At 33.1% G+C, this 20,874-nt stretch overlaps 1 protein-coding gene across 7 annotated transcripts in view; it reads right to left on the bottom strand.

The window, feature by feature from the left end:
• The window catches only part of ROBO1 (roundabout guidance receptor 1), a 1,104,481-nt gene that overhangs the window by 978,545 nt on the left and 105,062 nt on the right, over positions 1-20,874 (bottom strand). The gene's annotated exons all lie outside the window — the stretch shown is intronic.

Genomic DNA, 20,874 nt, shown 5'->3' with positions numbered 1-20,874 from the left:
ATGGCAGGCATGAAGATAAAGATAATCAGTAGATCCATATGTATAAAAATTTATTAGGAAATTAATTTTAAAATATCAAATTAAGTAAGACTTCCTCTAGAGAAGAACAGAAAACCAGTCTAGAGTACAAATGGTGTCAAAGGAATGGTGTCTAGAATCAATGGAAGTAAATATTCTAAAATGTATAAACAAAATAAAATGAAACTACATGGAAAAGAGTTTTTGCCATAATCTGCCATAGTTTCCCATGTTTTTTTTAATGGCTTCAGTTCTGTGTAATATGATAAATTGAGGATATTGAAAAGTTAGAGAGATTAAATTTAAAAAATCTTGATTATTTTGGCTTTGGAATTTGGATAAAAAATAGAAAACTCATAAATCCATTTATATTGGCAAGGACAGAAAAAACTATTGGAAATTTTTGCATTCTCAAAGCAAATATTCTGTAGTACCCTTATAAGGACTGTCCTGTTTTCACCAAACCATGGACAAAGGGAATGTGATAAGGGGATCTGGAGAGTTTTCACTTGGGCTGTGCATGTATTCCTTGGTAAATTGAAATTCGTGTGCTGGATGATGCCTTCCTAACAAGAGGTATACAGATTTGATGATGGATCAGCTATTTTTGCAAATTTGAAAATAACCCCCAAAAGAAGTTCATAATAATTATTGAAAAATAAATAGACATTAACTTACTCTATATGCTAATTCAAAATATGATTGTTACTGAAAAGAAAAATTAAATATCCTATAATTTATCATAGACATAATGTTACTACATCATTTTGAAAATCACTTCTGGTTACTAATTAACAAAGATAGAAATGATTTATGTTTTAATTTTTAAGAGCATGGCATATTTAGACTTAAAGTGCTTTTACATCAATATCATGTAGGTGAATGAATATAACAGTAAATAAAACACTAGGAAGATGGCAGCTTTAAGTTAAACCATATCATTAAGTGAAAATGGTCTAAAATTGTCAATTAAAAGCCAGATATGGCCAGAGTGGATGAAAGAAAAAAAGCAAGAACCAACCAACTAGAGTATATGTCTGCAAGAAACACAGAATAAATAGAATGACCCTAAATAGAATAAAAGTAAAAGGTTGTATGGAAAAAGACATGTTAGGTAAACACTAAACCAATGAAATATGAACTGGCTATGTTCCTATCAGACACAATTTCAGAATAAACAATATTGCCAGAGATAGATAAAGATATGATAAATGGCTAAATTCACTAAGAAGACAAAAATTCTAAATGTGTACACCCTCAGCAACAGTTTCAAAATGTGGGAAAGGGAAAAAAATAAACAAATAAAAGGGAAGTGTCATAATTATTATTGAAAAATAAATAGACATTAACTTCTGTAGCTGATTTCAATGATAAAACTTCAACAGTAGAGACTCTTCTCTCAATTACACATATAAAAAGCATAGATATCATTAAGAATATAGAAGACCTGACCTATACTATTGACCAACTTGACTTAATTGAAATTTATATAGCACTCCCAAACAGAATATGTATTCTTTCAACCATATATGGAATATTCACCAAGACATATCTCATTCTGGGACAAAATAACAAATCTCAAATTGAAAAGAATGAAAATTGTATAAAGTATTCTTTTTTTCCCTAAACAAAATGGAGTTTAAATACAAAACACTGTGAGAATTACGCACAGAAATTCCCAAATATTTGTAAATTAATTACATTTATAAATAAACCATGCATCAAAGAAGAAGTCAAAAGGAAAATAAAATATTTCAACTAAATGGAAAGGAAACCATAATACATAAAGATTCCTGGAATGCAGATAAGTAGAGTTCAGAGTAAAATTTAAAGCACTACCATAATAAATGAGCTTAGCATGCCTCATGATTAAAAGTGGATGTAAAAAATCAATTGCATTCATATTGGCTAATAAAAAACAACTGGAAATTCAAGTACAAAAAAACTAATTTTTATTAAGTATGAAAAATCATGAAATTCTTAAAATACATTTAACAAAATACATGCACCATTTGTATGCTGAAAACCTTAAAATGTTTGTGAGAAAAATTAATGGATATCACCATAAGTAGAGAATTACACCACTTCCATGAATCATAAGACTCGTTGTCATTATAACTTCAAATTTTCTCAAAGTGATCTATAATTTCAGTGAAATCCCAATTGTAATCACTGTTTTTTTTATAGGAAAAAAGAAGCTGATTTGAAAAATTCACAGTGAATACTAAAGCTAAGCAACTAGATTAACCAGTAGGATCTGAAAAAGAACAAACTGGAGGACTCACAGACTGGAGTCAACAAATTGGAGTAGCTGATTTCCAGATTCAGAAATAAATAGTTTTGTATTAGAGTAAGGATAAACGTGTAGAACAAAGAAATAAGTTAAAGAGTCCAGAAGTAGCACATACATTCAGACACATAAATACATAGTCCTTAGGCATTAAGTGCCAAGGTTATTCAGTGGGAAAGGGGCAGGACTCACAGAAAATGAATCTTGACTATTACCATATAAAAATTAACCCAAAGTGTATCATAAAAGTAAATATAAACCTAAAACTATGTATGTGTGTATATGTATATACATATATATATGCAGAAAATATTATATATATGTATATTTGTAACCATGGATTAAACAAATATTTTGATAAGACACAATGAGCACTAATTATAAAAGAAACTGGACTACCTCAAAATTAAAATCTCTTGCTCTCCAAAATACAACATTAAGAAAATTAAAAGACAAGTCAGGGATGGCAGAAAATATTTATGAAATAGATTTCTGATAAAGTACTTGGATCCTGAATGCATAAAAATCTCTTCCAACTTATTAATAGGAAACCCAAAACCCAAGAAACAATTAGAAAACATTTTAAATAGACATGTTACTGAAGAAGAGATACAGATGGCAAAAAAGATAGAAAAAAAAAGTTCACTATTTTGAGTCACAAGTGAAATACAGATTAAAAGATAATCTGTACCATCACCCATACTAGAATGACCAACATTTGAAGTTTGGCAGTAGAAAATGCCATACACAGCTATGTGCTATGAGTTAAGTAGTCTAGTATCTATGCATACTTAACAGTTGTTACTTCAGAATTATTGAAATAGAAACCTAACTTAATGAAACTGAAATCTAATGTTAACCATTACTACTTCTGGTTTTTCTCTCTGAGCAATTAAAAACCTCTGGTGATATCTAGGGCAAACTCTATTCAACATAATTTAAACCAATAATCCATCCTTATATGAGTTAAGGCCTTGATATCTTGCTAATTTGGAATAAAATCTATTATTTTAATACTTGAATAGTGCTTTTAAAAAGAGAAGCAATCACCTCTGATATCAAGTAATTAATTCACAAAGTTATTACTGGCAGATCTCTAATTGCAGCCAAAAATCTTTCTTGCTTGGTGAAAGTTCTGGTGTCAGCCACCAAACCTGTGTCCATCGCTGCGGTTCAGACACGTCCGGCCTGTCTAAAGGACAAAGCCCACTGGACAAAGGAGCTTTCTGTTGGAAACTCACACAGGGAAACGACAGCCGACTGTGACATGCTTGACTCGGTAAACTGTCTGGTCATTGATGGAAGGGAGCAAACCTGAGAATTCCAAATAAAGGCTTGGAATTCTGGTGAGCTCCTTCCCAGACCCAAGGAGCTTACGGCTGAGGAGAGAGAAGTTTGTTGCTAATAATTGTGAACACACTGTTATTTACAGCAGATTGCTTTCTGTGAATGTCTGTCTCTCTTTGACAAGAAACACTGCATGTAAATCTTGACATGCAGAGATTCAGGGCATGCACACAAGAGGTGGAATGATATAGCGCTGCAGTGCCCAGGAAAGAATGGTCAAGTTCTATCCGGTAATGGGGAACACAGCAGGAGAATAGGACCAGTGCCAGGCAGCTGTTGGGATACGCTGATGAGCAGATGAGACACCCATTAGACTCCCAGTATTTTGGGGACTTTTCAGAGGAATGAAGTTCCCCTGATCAGAAGGTGGTGACCAAGAAAAAAAAATGGTTTACAGTTCATAATTCTGTCAACATTCAATATTCTTAATTCACTCCCACTGATACAATAGCTCTTTAAGTCTCTTTCTTTGAGACTTAAGTAAATTTTTCTATAATCTGGAGAAGAATGGGTTGGGAGAAAATTAATAACTTCCTTTGAGATTCTCTGCATTATTGATATTCTGTATTTGTTTTTACAAAATATCAAGCCCATTTAGGTATATTTTCATTATAGCCCAATATTTAAAAAATCAAGAGACGAGCCTGATTTCTATCTAATCCATTAAAATTCACCATCATAAATTAATTTAGAATTATGAACAGGCAGAAAAAGTGGAGAAGTCACTTAATTTCCTGTGCATTACATTACCTATTGGACAGAAAAAAAGTGTTCCTTTTGTGCCTTCAGTATTTGTAATGCAGCTATAATTTAATCATGTTTTTTAGCTGATAAGAGAATGGGAAAATAAAAATAAAAACCATTTGTATAAAGCCTTCTAGCACAGTTTCAAGAGATTAATAATAGTCAATACTATGTGGCACTTTATATGTATCAGGCACTTTTCTAAATACTTCACATATATCCATCCACATAACAACATATACTATATTAACAGGTGGTGTTATTTGAGAATAAATCAAAGTGCCAGGCTTTCTAGATGGTCTTTTTCAACTTCCTCAACTTTTGGATGGAGATGGTCGGGTACAGACCTAAACACAACTGGCCACAAATTCATGTTGCTATACTTAAATTTTATAGACCCTTTACATTAGTAACTTGTGGCTTGGCTTTTTTAGATTACCCTTTGCAGCTACATGTATGGTACTTACACATCTAGTCAAAATAGTAAAATCAAACAATATGCCAATTCCATACATTTGGAAAAAAAATAAAAAATTTTGATTACTAATATGTTGCATAAAAAGGCATAAATACAACTATAATTTTCTTGCTCTCAAGTCAACAGATAGCGCATTAATGCTAGCAAATATGGTTGATATAGACTCTTTCTTATGAGAAAATAGGTAAATTACTGCCTTTTTTTAGATGGTAAGCTTTGAAGTCATATATGGAATAAGGATTATTGAACATCATCTCAAAATACTTAAAGAAAATATACATTCTGAAAAGTGAAGAGTATTCTTTTCATTTTATTGTGTTTAACTTTGTGAGGATTCCTTCCTTCCTAATATTTTACAGGATTATTATAACTTTGATAGTTAATAAAGCTGTTGTTAATAAAAGTGGTTAAAATCAAATTGTACACAGTCACACAAACTAATTGTTAAACCATAAGACAGAGATGTGCAGAGAGAAAGGAGTAAGAGAACCTGAAGGACTACAGGAGGTAGAGATGGAGTGGAGATATTTTGGATTCTTTGTTACTGCTCCAACTCTGTTAGTTGGACTCTTGTCTCTTCTAAGCGTAGGTTTCTGTAACTAAGGGAAATTAGCAGTAAACTAAATGTCCATTGAGGTACATGCACATATCTTACTTGATTATTTTGTTTCAGAAGATTTTTATTTCATTTACTTTTCCCACTTCTTTTATGTTCATTATGCTAGCAGTCTCTCCCTCCACCATTTTATCCGGTTGAAATCTTAACTAATTTAAATATGGAGATCCTTTAGAAGAGATTGTATATTATAAAATGAGCAATATACAGTTAAGTTTTGGGAAGAACTGAAGCAGAATTTCAGTATAGAATAACTTCCACATGTTTTGCTTTGACTTCCTTTTAAACTGACACATCTGATATTAACATTGAAAATGATTAGGGACTGTTTGGTTCATCCTCTCGCCAGTTCCATCCTTGAATTTATTCACGTACCAGAGAGACAACTAAAAAATTGGGCAAAATCTTTTAAATTTATGTTGAATCTAGAAAATACTTGTTTATATGAATTTTAACAAGACACTTATTAGGTATTCTTCTTCAGTTTCCGAATAAAATGACTTGTTACAGCTTTTCTTTTCCCTAATCCTTACAGACCAATCCTCTGGGCTGTCACAATGCCCATCACAATACCCTGTCAGAAAGTGATTCTTCTGAAGCTTCCTATGACAGCCCCTTACTTTTTTCTTATTGCATTATTGGTGAGGTGTTCCCAGTTCAAGACATTGACAGAACAAGGCTCCCTTCACATAAACTTTTTATCCCTATCCTATAAAAGCCTATTTTTGAGAAGAATTGAAAGCTCACTGTATAACACTAGCAACAATAAACAGTTCTTCTGACAGAAGTATTGCAGGCACTATCTCTGGCTTCACAGGAGAATTTGAGGTGACAGCAAGGATGCTACTGAAAATACTTTTGCATGAATAGTATTTATAGGGATGACTGAAACATGCTAGCTTTATAATAAAAATCCAAACTATGAAGACAGAAAATTTTAATTATACATTCATACTGCTTCTTCACAAATACCAAAATTCTTACCTAAATAACTGTTTAAAAACAGTTTTCTTTGGAAAGCTAAGAAAAACAGTCAGCTTAGTCGAACACAATAAAGGCTAACCCCCATGAATGGCCATAATTAAATACAATTGAAAACTCAATCACACTAATTTCAAGAGCTCAATAGCCACATGTAGTGAGAGTTTGTGGTATTGGACGCACTGTGAACATTTCCATGATTATAGAACGTTCTACTGGACAGTCCTGACAGAGAATAGGTGACTAGTAAGAAATGGAAATTTTCCAGTTTTTATGTAGCAGTCTTGCAAATATATGGTCTTACATAGGATGTGATCTAAAAGATCACAGGGAGAGTCAGTGACATTTAGTAACTGACTTCGACAGACTGAAAAAAGAAAAACTTTAAAAAATACTGTATTCTGAGAAACTTTAGTAAGATTTGGGGTAAGAAACAGATAATTTTGAAACATTTATATTCCAAATTTTATACTGTGTTTTCCATTACTTACAAATATATTATACTTTGATTGTGTGGCTGGTAAAAAAAAAAAATTCATGTGACCCTCCCCAGACATTTTTTAGAAAAGAAATAGATGTTTGATTGAATTTTGTGTTGGAAAAAGTGGTCTCTGAGGTCTCATAATTATAAATTTTAATATGCAGTATTTTAAAAAGTTAAAAAATATATGATGAATACAGCACAAGCAAGACTGTATTGGCGTGTTAGTCTTATTTTCATCTGTAATTTTGGAGCTAATGAACAATCTCATCTTCAGATATCTTCAGCTCTACTTGCTGTTCTATACTGTATAAGATCAATATAAGGGAGACAGGACTGCAATCATGTGGATGGTTTAACACGTATCACAATACTTTATTATTACAGCGTGACTTTAGAATGACTCCATTTCTCAAAGGTGATAGGGCTGTCTGAGGTCTACCAGCAATTCTAAATGAGGTAATAAAAAGCTCTATCAGACACTGTGTTTATTCCATAAATAGCAGAGTAGTCCTCAAGCCTTCTTTCTTAGAAGAATTTTTTATTTAAGTGTTGTTTGATGTTTTTTTTTTCTTGATATTCATGAGAAAATGCTGTTTCCTCTGAATTATTTTATTGTGACGACAGAAATGAAAATGAGGCGATAACCTTTAGGCAGATAGGATGAAAGGCAAACAGATAAGGTATTTTCTAATTCTGACCTGAAGCTTCAGGAAGCTCAATAGATTCGGGCTACTGTGTTAGGAAAGTAAGATTAAAACACTGGAAGGACAGCCACTGAAATCGGCATAGGCCATGTGATCAGAGTATCAGTGATATTTAACACCATTTAAAAGAAAAACAGCTATATTTTGTGCTGCAGAATATCTAGTACCAGACAAGTCTCATCTGCCAAGTTTTATTTGCCAAGACAGTAAAAAGCAGCCTGATTTCCCCTCAGTACTTGTAATTTATTTAGCGTGAATCTCAGTTTCTAACTTGCCAAAGTACAACCATACATATCCCCTTAATTATATCATAGTCAGACTTTTGAAGAACCTGGCGAACTGACTAATTTCTTTCAAAGGAGATAAGTCTCATTACTTTTTCAAGAAAGAGTTTAAGAACAGAATTAAGGACTCTTTGAGAGAAAGGAAAGCTTTTTCAATATTAGAGCTTATCTGCTGCTGGTGAAATACTCTTCCCTTTCTCAGCAGGCTGGAAACGCAGTCACTCGGTATGTGAGAAAATGGTGCTTCTTCATTCTTGTTCAATCCTCTTCCCACTCTGGTCCCACAAAAGCCAATTATTTTTTAATGTGATAAGCATGACATTAGCTTAAAAATGATGAAGTCCTCATTTTCATTTAGTGTTATTCATAAGATTGTTTTCTTTAAAATTATCAGAAATGATTGCTTTTACTTGTGTTGTCTTCAAGCAATATAATTGTAAAGTAGTTAAATTATATTTTAAAAGGTATAAGGTTAAGAACAGAAAAAACCCTGCACACAAAGGAATTTCTATCGTTGTAAAAATGTAAAATCAAGAATGAAGACTATGTATGATCAAAAATCAAAAATGTAAAATCAAGAATGAAGACTATGTATGAATGGGGAACACTTCCAAAGAAAGAGAAAAAACAGCCTCTTAGTAGTTTAGAATATTCTTAGTTTCTTCATAGTTCCATGTTGTTTTGTTTCTTCATTTATCCCCCAATCTTTATTCTTCTCATTGTCTTTCACTTGGAAAGAAAATTCAAACAAGGTCCATGATATACATAAAAATATTCTGCCAAGATTTTCCTGCCATGGAGATAGAAAACTCCTATAAATTGTACTTAAATTAACCCTGCTGAAGGTTTATAAGAAAGGATCACCTAAGTGCTTGGAACTTCCCAACAGACAGATGATCAATACAAAGCATTACTAATAGTTGACTCTGATATTAGTATTTAGAACCTTTTGTCTTGAGGAAAACTGCTCATCATATAGAAGTACATGAATACTTTGGGTTGAATTTTCTAGGATTCTGAATCATTTAGTCTGAAAGTGAGGTATTTTTTTTTTAAATGGAGAAATTTTTCCTGACCTATCTGATGAATCATTATAACTTTTAACACATACTGGTAGCCAATTTAAAAATACTTCCACTTGGAACTACTTTGCTTTTAGAATCAATATCTCATACCACCTCTTTTCTCTCATCACTTCTTCCTTAAGTAATAACACCTTTGGCTCTTATTTCATCCCCAGCCCACGACTTTTCTTTTCATCTGATTTCACATATAACCCAAATCAGTCTTGTTATCAATGGTCAGTCATTTCAAATACTACTCATCCTTCAAGCTCTGATTCATACAATTTCAAGGAATTTTTCTATTAGTGTTTTATCTTTATTCAGCTCCCATGCTACTTTGCAGTACTATTCTACCATCGACCCTATGCTATTTTGTTTCGTGGTTATTTCTGTAAACATCACAATCCTCTACTCAACTGTAATCATGTTGAATCTGCCATGATAAACCCCACTGTGGAGTCCTATATCATTCATACCATTAGGTTTTCTCACCTCTTAGGAAGCACTGAAAGTCAAGAAAACCGAACACCTGGGTTGACTACAATTTCCCAGGATGTAACCTCAATAGAACCTCCAAAGAATACAAAATTGTACTTTGCCTCCTTTGCTCTTTCATTCCTCAAGCTTTCTTTACTGAGATGTCTGACACCATTCTTAGCTATCTAAAACTAAGCCTGCCTTTGGTCTTGTCCAGTGTGAGTGGGTGGAGGAAAGGTGCGCTTCCTCCATCCTGTGTGGCGTACTTAAGAGCAGTCCTATGCGAGAAGAACAAAGCAGGTCAGTGGTGAAGGTAGAGTGGTAGGTCTATTAATAGGATAGCAGGATATGATTTTCTCAAATTTTCTACTGTCCATGGGGAAATGAGGGGACACATCTCATTAGACATTTGAAATCTGCTGCTCAGCATGCTCTCTTCATTCTCTGTTCTTACTAATCAAAACCTATTTTATGCTTTAGTATGGAGCTTAACTGGTATTACTTTAATTAAACCATTACTGATTAACCTCTCCTACCGATCTCTCTTTAAAGTTCTTAAAATACCTAGTTCAAATATTTTCTGAAATATTTATGGAAAAATGTGGAATTTTCCACATTTTAAAATATTTTCTATTTAAAAATTATCTGCTTAATAATTTCCATGACAGTGAAACTGTAGGCACTGTTTCTATATTTAAAACCATAAAGGAAAAATTAAAATATACCATATATGACTGAAAATATTTTAATGAATCAAAGTTAATGGTAGATTATGACATGATAGTCATTTATAGGGATAAATCAACAAACAATATATATTCCATAGACCTCAGCAATATACATAATATGACAAATTGTACCTATGAGACTGGGTTTACTGTAATCAAATTAGATAAGTGACAAATGATAATTAGTAAACAAGAAATAAAATCATAGTAACAAAGTAAAAAATTTAAGCCATTTATTAGCTTGTAGTAACAGAGGTTAACCCCATGAAAGAGGGTTGAAGACAGAGCCAACATTTAGAACCCAGGTTGACTCCTTAGCTATATCACATCACAGTAGATAGAATTTGTTGTGTTGGAAATAGATGAACACAGGTGTTCTGTCTACTCATGCTTATCTAAATACTACATCAAATTACTTATTTGATCAATTAACCCATGGTCAAAATTTATCTTGTCAGATTATTTCAGATTTACAAAATAACTTAGAACTCCAATTTTGTCAATATAGGAAACTGAATACCTGGAAGCTTCATTCTATAAAAATTTGCCTTCACAAATATTAGACTATTACTAGGTATCTTATTAAATATGCAAACGAGATAACAAGAAAGTAAGGGAAGTATCTAGGAGCTGTAAATGTAAGACAACTGAAAACCAGAACACTAGGAATATAAGGTAATTTAATCATGAGATTTCAGTGAGGGCTTGGTGATCTCAATAATCTAGGACAACGGTTCTTAGGTGGAAGCAATTTTGCACTCAAGGGGGACATGTGAAAGTGGATGGGGACATTTTGGTTGTCACAACTGGGAACACAAAATTGGCTGTGTATTTCTCTGGCATCTTGTGGGTAGAGAGTAGGACTAGTACTAACTTCCATAATGCACAAGATACAAGTCTCTCACCCCTCCTACCATCTCCACTACTACACAATTACCCAATCCCAAAATGTCAATAATGTTGATGTGGAGAAATCCTGCTCTGGGACTTATATATTAATTCCTAGTTGAAGATTGGAGAGAAGGGCTTGTGCTAACAAGATCTAGGGAATAAGAACTGAGATACCTTTATGTTACAAACTCAGAACTGAAAAAGAGTAAACATATAACAAAACGTGTTATTACATAGACTGTTGATGCAGAGATAATTAGTTCTGTGTAAGGAAAATATAAAAATAAATTATTTATTCAAACCACATGTACAAGGAAATTGTATATATGAAAAATAAACTTTTTAAACTTTACTTGAAAACATAGGAGAAAATATATGCTGTAATTTTATACACTAAAATAGAATCTCCAATGTATAAAAGAATTGAAACAAAGCAAAAGCAAAAAGACAAGCCTATCCAAAGGAGAGAAAAGGATGTAAAGAAATCTACAACTCTACAAGCAAAAGACAAACAATAAGAAAATAAGTAAAGCCTATAAATGGAAACACTAAGGAGGAAAGACAAATGGCCAATACAATATTAAAAATATGCTTAACTTCACTATCAGGAAAATGCAACTGAGCTCTAATCACATATTGTTTTTCACTCATCAAATCTGCAAAAATTAATCACTGTCACTGTACTATATTTTGACAAGGATCTGAAACACTTCCATATACTGCTGATGGGAGTATAAACATTTAAACAAATTTGAAAGGATTTTGACAATATTTAATACAAATATGGTATATTATTCAATTATGTAACCCCATAGTTATATGGAGTATGTATATGTATACATACACACATACACACACATGCACATTATATATACAATCTCAGATAGCTCCCAGGATAAATGTTCTATAAAATTCATTGTTGTACTGTGTTTTGTAGAGGAAAAACTAGAACAAAGTTAAGTGGTAGTAGTAATTATTCTAATTATTGTGATAACTAATAGTAACTGTGTAATAACAAAGCTAGAACAAAAACTATGTAATAGAATGAATAAATCGATACAGCTGTCAATAGAATAGTGAAAATAAACTTTCATGTATAAACATGAAGAGAGCTCAATAATTAAGTAAAAGTAGTAATATGAAAAGATATGTATAGCATAATTTAGAAAATACTGGACATCACGAAAACAATATATACACAGGATATACATCCATTAGTAATTAAACATAAATGTAATAGAAAAATGGTATGGCACATCACAAACAAACATGAGATGGTCATCATCTCTCAGAGGTTAGGAGGAGAAGGATATTTTAGGGTGTGATTTGTAGGAGTCTTCAACTGTATCCCTCATGAGTTATTATTTCCTAAAAAACTTTAGAAATGATAAAATATTGGCAAAGTATTAATTTGTCGGAGCTGGTGGGTAATACATGAAGTTATTTTTTTTCTGTGCATTTAGTAGGCTTACAATACTTCTCAATATTAAAATAAAGAAGAGAACCATTCTTTTAAAAAACTCACCTGTGACTAGAATTACATGAAAGCAATTCTGGAGCAGCAGCATCTGTATAAATTTGGTTATTCAAATTTACTTCAAAACCTGCCACATCAAAAATCCTCTTCCTAAAACTGAAATCAACTGATTTATTTACAGCACGCAGCAGTGCATCATGACTGCAGCCACCTCTCAGCCCTGGTGTGCAATGGAGGCTCCCCAGGAGACGAGCCACTGTAACGCTTCCCTCCACATTAGGTATGGAGAGCCTGAAGCAGTCATGGCTGAAATGGACACATTCAAAGGTGCTCCTTAGCATGGTTTAATGTTTCATTTGGTGCCAAAAAATATTACACTTTCATTCCACTTATATTATTCTTCTACTTGTGCCTGACTGAAAAATCTATTAAATGTCAAAAAAGATCACTGAAAAGAAACTAATATTGCTCAAAACAAAATTTATTTTACTGTAATTCACCAACACTTTTTCTCCTACATTATGATTGAAATCTAGGTCACTGTACAGTTAAACATAGCCTTTGCAATGCCAAATTTTTATAGATAGCAAAATGTTCAACTTTCTCTCCATGGATTAAGTTAAAATGTAAAGTTATACATGTCAGTGAAACAGAAACTCTCAAGTGTCACATTCAATAAATTAATTTATTATTGTATTCTTTAATTCTTAAGCTCACTTTTCCTGTGTTTTTGTTAGTGCACCACAGTAGTTCCTCAGCATAGACTGGGCAATCATCCTTGTTGTACCAGTTAAATTGTAGAATTCCATATGAGCAACTCTAAGCAGAATTATTTAAAACCTCTTTGAGGTGATAGCTCTTATGGGCTCACATGAGTGATGGGGGTATGTCATACAATCTCTTACTTCCCTTCTCTAAAAACTTTTCCCCTTCTCATACCTCTTCCACACTTGTTAGCATTCTAGTATTTGCTAGAAGGAGCAGGTTCCCCCCAGGGCAATCTTGAATATATAGCCTGTGTGCAAAATTAGAATGTACTGGTGCCTAAAATCATTCAGATGACCCTGAACTCAGGAATTTTGTTTTGGTTTCATACAATCACAATTTCTTTATAATATAGGATAAACAGTGGGCTCTCCTACACAGGACTTCTATGAAGCCTCAATAAAATAATCCATATGGTTACTTAGCACAAGGTTCGGCACATATTTTCCTGTATAAATGTGCCGGCACATATTTTCCTAAATAAATGTTACCTGTAGAAGGAACAGTGGCGATAGTATTTGTAGAGGTAGTAGTAGTAGTAGGGGAGGTGGAAGGTGTATTTGTTATTGTTTGAATAGTAATGAAATGCTAATAACCCATATGGAAAATTGTGAAACAAACTGACACACAGGAAATATTCTTCCAAATTTGAAATTATTCAAAGAATTCTTTTGCAAATATTCTATTTCAAAATGGTAGTCATAAACAGATAGTCCTTACTAAAGAAAATAATATAGCAGAGCTCTGGTACAATAGCAGTTTATTCATGATGGCATAAGTAGGCGTGCATATCACCGCAATATTTACTAAATATGTTTGCCCATTACCTCATCAAAGAAACCATTAAAATTTTTCCTGAGTAGTTAGGAATTATTAATAAGTTTAGTTAAAAAAATCAATTCTACATCATATAATAACTTACGGAGGATTATTAAATATAAAAATATATCCATATTATTTCTGTATTATTTCATGAAGAATAAATTAATAAATATTTTCTAATACAGAAAATTGTCCCATCAAATTAAACTCTTGACAAAGAAACCTATCTCTTAAGAATCTAAATCCTGTGTTTATTAGTAGGACACACTTTGCTTCTTTTGTTCATTTCCAAGGAAGTTAGAACCTCTCTCATATTTCACTGCCTTTTAAATTGAATAATAAAATGTTAATATGTGTTTTATGATTTTGTGTCAAGGTTTTCCCATCACCACCCCTGACAAAGGATTTGGCATTGATGCGAATGGTTATTATAAAACATCCTTCAAAAAAAAAACATACAAAAGAAATATTTTCTAGGCTTTTGACTCAGATTTCAAGATGAAATTATTTGCATTTGCATTAGGGCATCTCTTCTAAAACGCATAGATCAGTGTCTCAGATTGTTCAAAGGCCATGAGAACATCTTCTTTTGTGTAGTATGTCTAGAGAAAGCCTAGTAAAAGGCAGTTCCTAGGGGAAGAGGTTGTTCAATAATGTCAGATGAATCCCTCGAGTCTTGCACTCTGTCATCTTATTTTCTGCTAATGTTGACACAAATGAAATGAATCTTCTGTTTCTATTCAGCTATACAGTATTACCAAAAGGGACAGGTGATAACTATATCAATATGATAATTTGAGTTTGCAAATTCTAAGTGGGGGGGTGTTACATTTCCCTAAAATTCTGCAAAGTGAAGGTTAGAAAAAGTACATTTTGCTTTGTAAAAAAACACAAAACCTTAACATTGATAATTGAAGCTATCAAATTGTGAGTTTATAAACAGCATGACCTATCAAGAATTGCATTTGAATTTTACTTGTTATGCCTGTTATTACATACAGAGACAGGCCTACAAATAACTGAAAAGCACACTGATGAAATATTTATTAGTAGCACAGATATATTTTTCCATGTATTAGGAAAGGATTCTTGAGTTTTTGGACATAACTTAAGATTTAAGGAATATTCACATGCAATTAGTTACCAAAGAAAAATGAGAAATAAAATCAGCATCATGAACAAATGTTACTAGAAGTTCTGGCAAATTACAAAATAAAACACTTAAAATTACTATGCTTGTGAAGAATGCAAAGGTGTTTCATTCCAATGAAAAACCGAGCTTCAAGGAATCATGCAAATTTGAAACCAGAAGCAAATATGATGGGACTCTATTCCAATGCTGTCATTTTACATAAGAGAAAATTGAATCTCAGAGAAAATATGTGACTTGCTCTTTCAATACAAAAGAAAATGATATTTTTTATTTTAGCCATAAAAAACATAATGAAAAGTAGAAATTGCATTCTGTGTATTCGGAGATATTTGTTAAATTTTGCATTAAAAAACTTTAATTGTTCTATCTCTTCAACTTTTAAAAGAAGCAACAAAAAATATAATTCTTACATTTACACACTTGTGGTTGATCTAATTTTATAAAGTAATCATTAACTTATGAATTGCATTCTGTCTAGATTTCCTCTTTCAACAGGACTTTTTTCTTCTCATACAGAGCACATTTTTTTTCAGCCTCTCTATTATCATTTTGATTTAAATCCTTTGCTTTCTTGGATTGACTGATTCTGATGAACTATTCCTATTTCATCTGCTTCTGTTTGGCTCTGCTGATCCACAGTAATTTTGTAGCCTTTGCTACATCACTACCTCTTAGGTCTGTGTAATGAGGTATGCAGTGCCTTCATTTTTTCCCCTTTATGGTTCAATCCTAACATATAACGTCAAAGTGAGACTGGTATTTTGTTAGTTAGGAAACCTACAGAAGTCACATTAATAGCACACTGTTTTATAAGCTGTCATCTGTCATGGGAAAATTTGAGAGGAATTGTCCTTCTGCATAATTAGTTCCTCCCTCTCCCTTAATAACAAACCAAATACTTAAAACACATGAATAAGTATGTTTGGACATTTTGTCACCAAATCATGCAAAGTAAACCTCAGGACATTACTGAATATTTAGCATCAAAAATATAATTGACATAAGTTTGTCTGGTTTCTTACCATACCATCATAATCATAAATGCTATATATAAAACTTGTTCAATCCTACACTCATCCTCCCTGACAGTATCAACAGAGGCTTTATTGGTATAAATGGCAGATCACGGTTGAGCATAAATACTGTTCTAACTGAACATTTTTATGACAGAGAAATATAGAAAACAGCAATGTATCTTCAGAAAGGAAATTGCAAAGTGTTTACTGCTCTGAAATAGAAGACCAGCAAAGTTTTCAGCCCATGAAAAGCAAATTAGTGTATAAAAATCAATCACCTTCAGAGCTCTGATGAAATGTTTAACTGAGTTCTGGACAACATTAAAGGTGGACACTTACCTTAATATCTCATTTATTTTAAGATCACTTATCTGGCAACATCAACTATACAGAACACAGTTAAGACCACAGAAGAGAATAGATAATATTTGAGTGCTTAATGTATAGCACAACTTCAAATATATATTAAATGTAAACTTCATAAGAATCATTTCAGAGAGATACAGTGGTAGAAAATAAATCACAGGAATTAAATAGCTTGTCCATGAACATAACAACAAAGTATGCAGGTAAGACTCAAACTTAGGTATCATGACTCCATATATATGACCTATATATGTACATAACCTATAACTCATACCTCACCTCTGTAATATATATATAAACAACCTTAAAGCATACATGTATACATAGTGCAAGTGCAGAAACAATAATAAAAGTTATAAATTCCTTGTGCTAAAATATGTGCTTTTTCCACACAGAAACTCTAATTTATTGAGTTTATCCTCTGCCACGTTTCCCATTTAAAATATATACTTTGCAGTACATCCAAGTTTCACATGCAATTTACTTAAATGAAATATAAAACTGCTCCTTACCATTACACAGTTTTGTTTTTTTTTTTACACCTTGGCTAAGACTTAGTTAAAAGGCTAATATGCCAACTGATCTAAAAATATGTATCAAAAACAATCTATGTAGAATTGTAATTCTAAGGGGTGGGCAGAAGAAATGAGAGGTAAAGGGTGGAGGCAGGAAATGTCCAAACAAATCATCGGGCTGCTTTTTAAGATGTGACATGCAGTCAATCCCTCTTTCTTACTCCACTGATCTAATACTATCCACCCACTTACATTGTGTCTCAGAGTCCCTGTTACTGGCTGAATGTTGGTGTCCCAACAAAATTTGTACATTGAAGCCCTAACCCCCAAAGTAATGGTACCTGGAAGTAGGCCTTTGAGAGGTGATAAGGTTAAGATGCGGTCCTAAGAGTCGAGTCCCCATGATGGGGTGAGGGGTCTCACAAGAAAGGGAAGACAGGCTAGAGCTTGCTTGCTCTTTGCCATGTGAGGACACAGCAAGAAAGCGGCTGTCTGCAAACCAGGAAGAGAGCCCTCACTAGGAACTGATCTGCCAGCACCTTAATTTGGGATTTAGTTCCCAGAAGTGTAAGAAACAAATGTGTTATTTAAGCCAATCAGCCCATGGTACTTTGTTAAGGCATCCTGTCATGGACTCATTTGTGTTCCCCCCAAATTTGTACACTGAACTCAAATCCTCAGTGATAGTATTTGGAGTTGGGGCCTTTGGAGGTACTTAGGGTTAGATTAGGTCACGTGGGGGAGGCCCTTGTGATGGGATTAACGCCCCCATTAACAGAGGAAGACACAGGTTCTCTCTTTCTCTTTCTTCAGGTATCCATGTACCAAGGAAAGTTCATGTGACAATATAATAAGGTCATCTAGAAACCAGGAAGAGGGCTTTCTCCAGAAACCTTGATTTTGGACTTACCAGCCTCCAGAACTGTGGGAAATAAATGTTTGTTGTTCAAGCCATCCAGTCTGTGGTATTTTGTTATGCAGCTTAATGCTGACAAAGTTCCTTCATTCCCAATTCTTAAATTTGTACAACTCATCAAAACCCTTCAGTCCTGCATTGTTACTCTTTTTCCTCCTATTCCTTCCCTCTCCAACTCCTGATCCCCTTTCCTTGCACTCAGTGTCCCAAAAGTTCCTAGCAGTTTTGAGCCTTTTTAAATGCCCAGAATATGTAAGCAAATATTGTCATAATGTTTGAATTTCTGTGAATTCTCAATGTAAATTCATTAAATGAAGAATTGGAAACCTATGTTCTTAAAATGTCTGGAGTAAAATGTTTAAAAATTGATAATAAATTCATATTACTCTCTCGTTTTAGAATTCACTCATTACAGCTATACTAGGTTTTTGTTACAGTATAATGCAGTGTTGAGGAGGAGGGCTATAAAAACCTTCACGCATCAGGAAGGTGGGGTGGTTCCAACAATCACCTTTTAGAGTATGGCAGTTATGCCCAGCTCCCCTTGGAAAATATGATAATAAGGTTTGGAGATGAATTGGAGAAGTATTTCATTGGAGGTAATCAGCCCATGGAAACCTAGAAATATCTAAGCTATCCCAATATTCCAAGAATGCATCTGTGGTTATGAAACAGCAGGTTAATTTATGATAAGTGCGGTAGTCAGAATAATGCCTCCTTAAGATGTTCATTCTCTAAAATCTATGAATATGTAACCTGATGTGACAAAGGCAATTAAAGATATGACTAAGCTTGTGGACCTTGAGATGGGATATTATCCTGGATTGTACCCTGGATATTATATCCTGGACTATCCAAGAATACAATTATATGTTATATTAATAATATGATCATTATTAATTTAGGATGAGTCCAACCTAATCACATGAGTCCTTAAATGGAGAACACTACTATGAGCTGAAATCTAAGTCAAAAGAAGATGTGACTGTTGAAAATTGACAAAGATGACGGAAGGAGCCATGAGCCAAGAAATCCAGGAGGGGCTCTAGAAGCAGGAAAAGGTAAGGAAACACATTCTCCTCTGGAGTGTGTAAAAAGGAGCAGAGCCCTGTTGGCACCTTGATTTTAGCCCAATGAGACCCATATTAGACTTCTGATTTACAAGACTAAAATAATTTCAATTGTGGTAATATGCTGCAGCAACAATAAAAAATGAATACTATCACTGTGATGCTTTAAAACCACGATCTAAAAGTCAAATTAAGGCTCATTAAATCCTACCTTTATACACTGGCATGAAAGCATAGAACAAGATTTTAAATAAATTCTTAAGATAGAATCAACTATGATAAAACATCCTTAGACTTAAATAACATGTTTGATTAGTTAGTAAATTTACTCACATGCATTGTCTTATTATTCTAGACTCTAGACTGATGAAATCTTATTATTATCCCGTCTTTTCTTCCAGCGGTATTGACACATAGTATTATATTTTCTATTGACATAATTGTACTGATTTTCAATACTGCATATATATGCCACATCTTCATCCATTCATCTGTTGACAAGCACTCAGGTTGTTTGCATGTCTTGGCTATTGTGAATGAGGCTACAGTGAACATGGGACTGAAAATATCTCCTCAAGATCATGATTTTATTTTCTTTGGTTATATAAGAAGTGGGATTGCTGGGTCATAAAATAATGATATTTTTAATTTTTTTGAGGACCTGATACTGTTTTCCATAACAGCTGTTCCAATTTACATCTCCAGCAAGAGTGCACAAGGGTTCCCTTTTTTCCACATCCTCAGCAATACTTGTTTATCTTTTGTCTTTTTGATGACAGTCGTTCTCAAAGGAGTGAAATGATATCTCAATGTAGTTTTGATTTGCATTCTTCTGATTAGTGATACTGAGCATTTTTCATGTATCTGTTGGTCATCTGTATGTTTTCTTTGGATAAATGTCTATTCAGTTCCTCTGCCCATTTTTTAATGGGATTGTTACATTTTGCTATTGAGTTCTGTGAGTTCTTTGTATATTTTGTGAGCTAGCTATTATCAAATTTTTTGACACGCAAGTATTTTTTCCAATTCCATAGGTTCCTTGTTTATTTTGTTAATTGTCTGTTTTTGCAGTGAAAAAACTTTTTTTTACTTCTCTGTTCACAATATACTAGTAAATTGGGCTAAATATGAATATTTGCAACATCTCTCTTCCAGAACGTCTACCTTCCTGGCACTTCTCAGCTCTTTGTCCATGTCGAGTAAGTAGAAATATATTGTGGGAAGTATGACACATTGTATACAGACAGACTTACATGAGAACATCATTCTATTTTTCTCTTTATAGCAGTATGACCTTTGAAAAGTGACTTTAAAATTTTGAAACAATTTTCTACTATACAAAATAGAGTTAACTATTATAAACAGGGCTACAACTATTGGATCAAAATGGAAAATACAAAGTTAATACATAATAAACAGAGCATACAAATATAGTAGGATAAGTGCTGTGTCCTCCCATTGTCCCTTCAGATTTTTATATACCATGGCATTTCCTCCTCTAATTTATTTTAAAATTAGTAAAATCCAAAAGTACAAATGATTTTATTTATTTTTTTAAATTAAGGTATTATTGATATACACTCTTGTGAACATTTGACATGAAAAACAATGTGCTTACTACATACACCCATATTATTAAGTCTCCACCCATACCCCATTGCAGTCACT

Source organism: Manis javanica, chromosome 3 (assembly GCF_040802235.1).
Source record: "Manis javanica isolate MJ-LG chromosome 3, MJ_LKY, whole genome shotgun sequence".
In the NCBI taxonomy this organism is placed as follows: Eukaryota; Metazoa; Chordata; class Mammalia; order Pholidota; family Manidae; genus Manis; species Manis javanica.
This window is presented reverse-complemented; position numbering and strand designations above follow the sequence as displayed.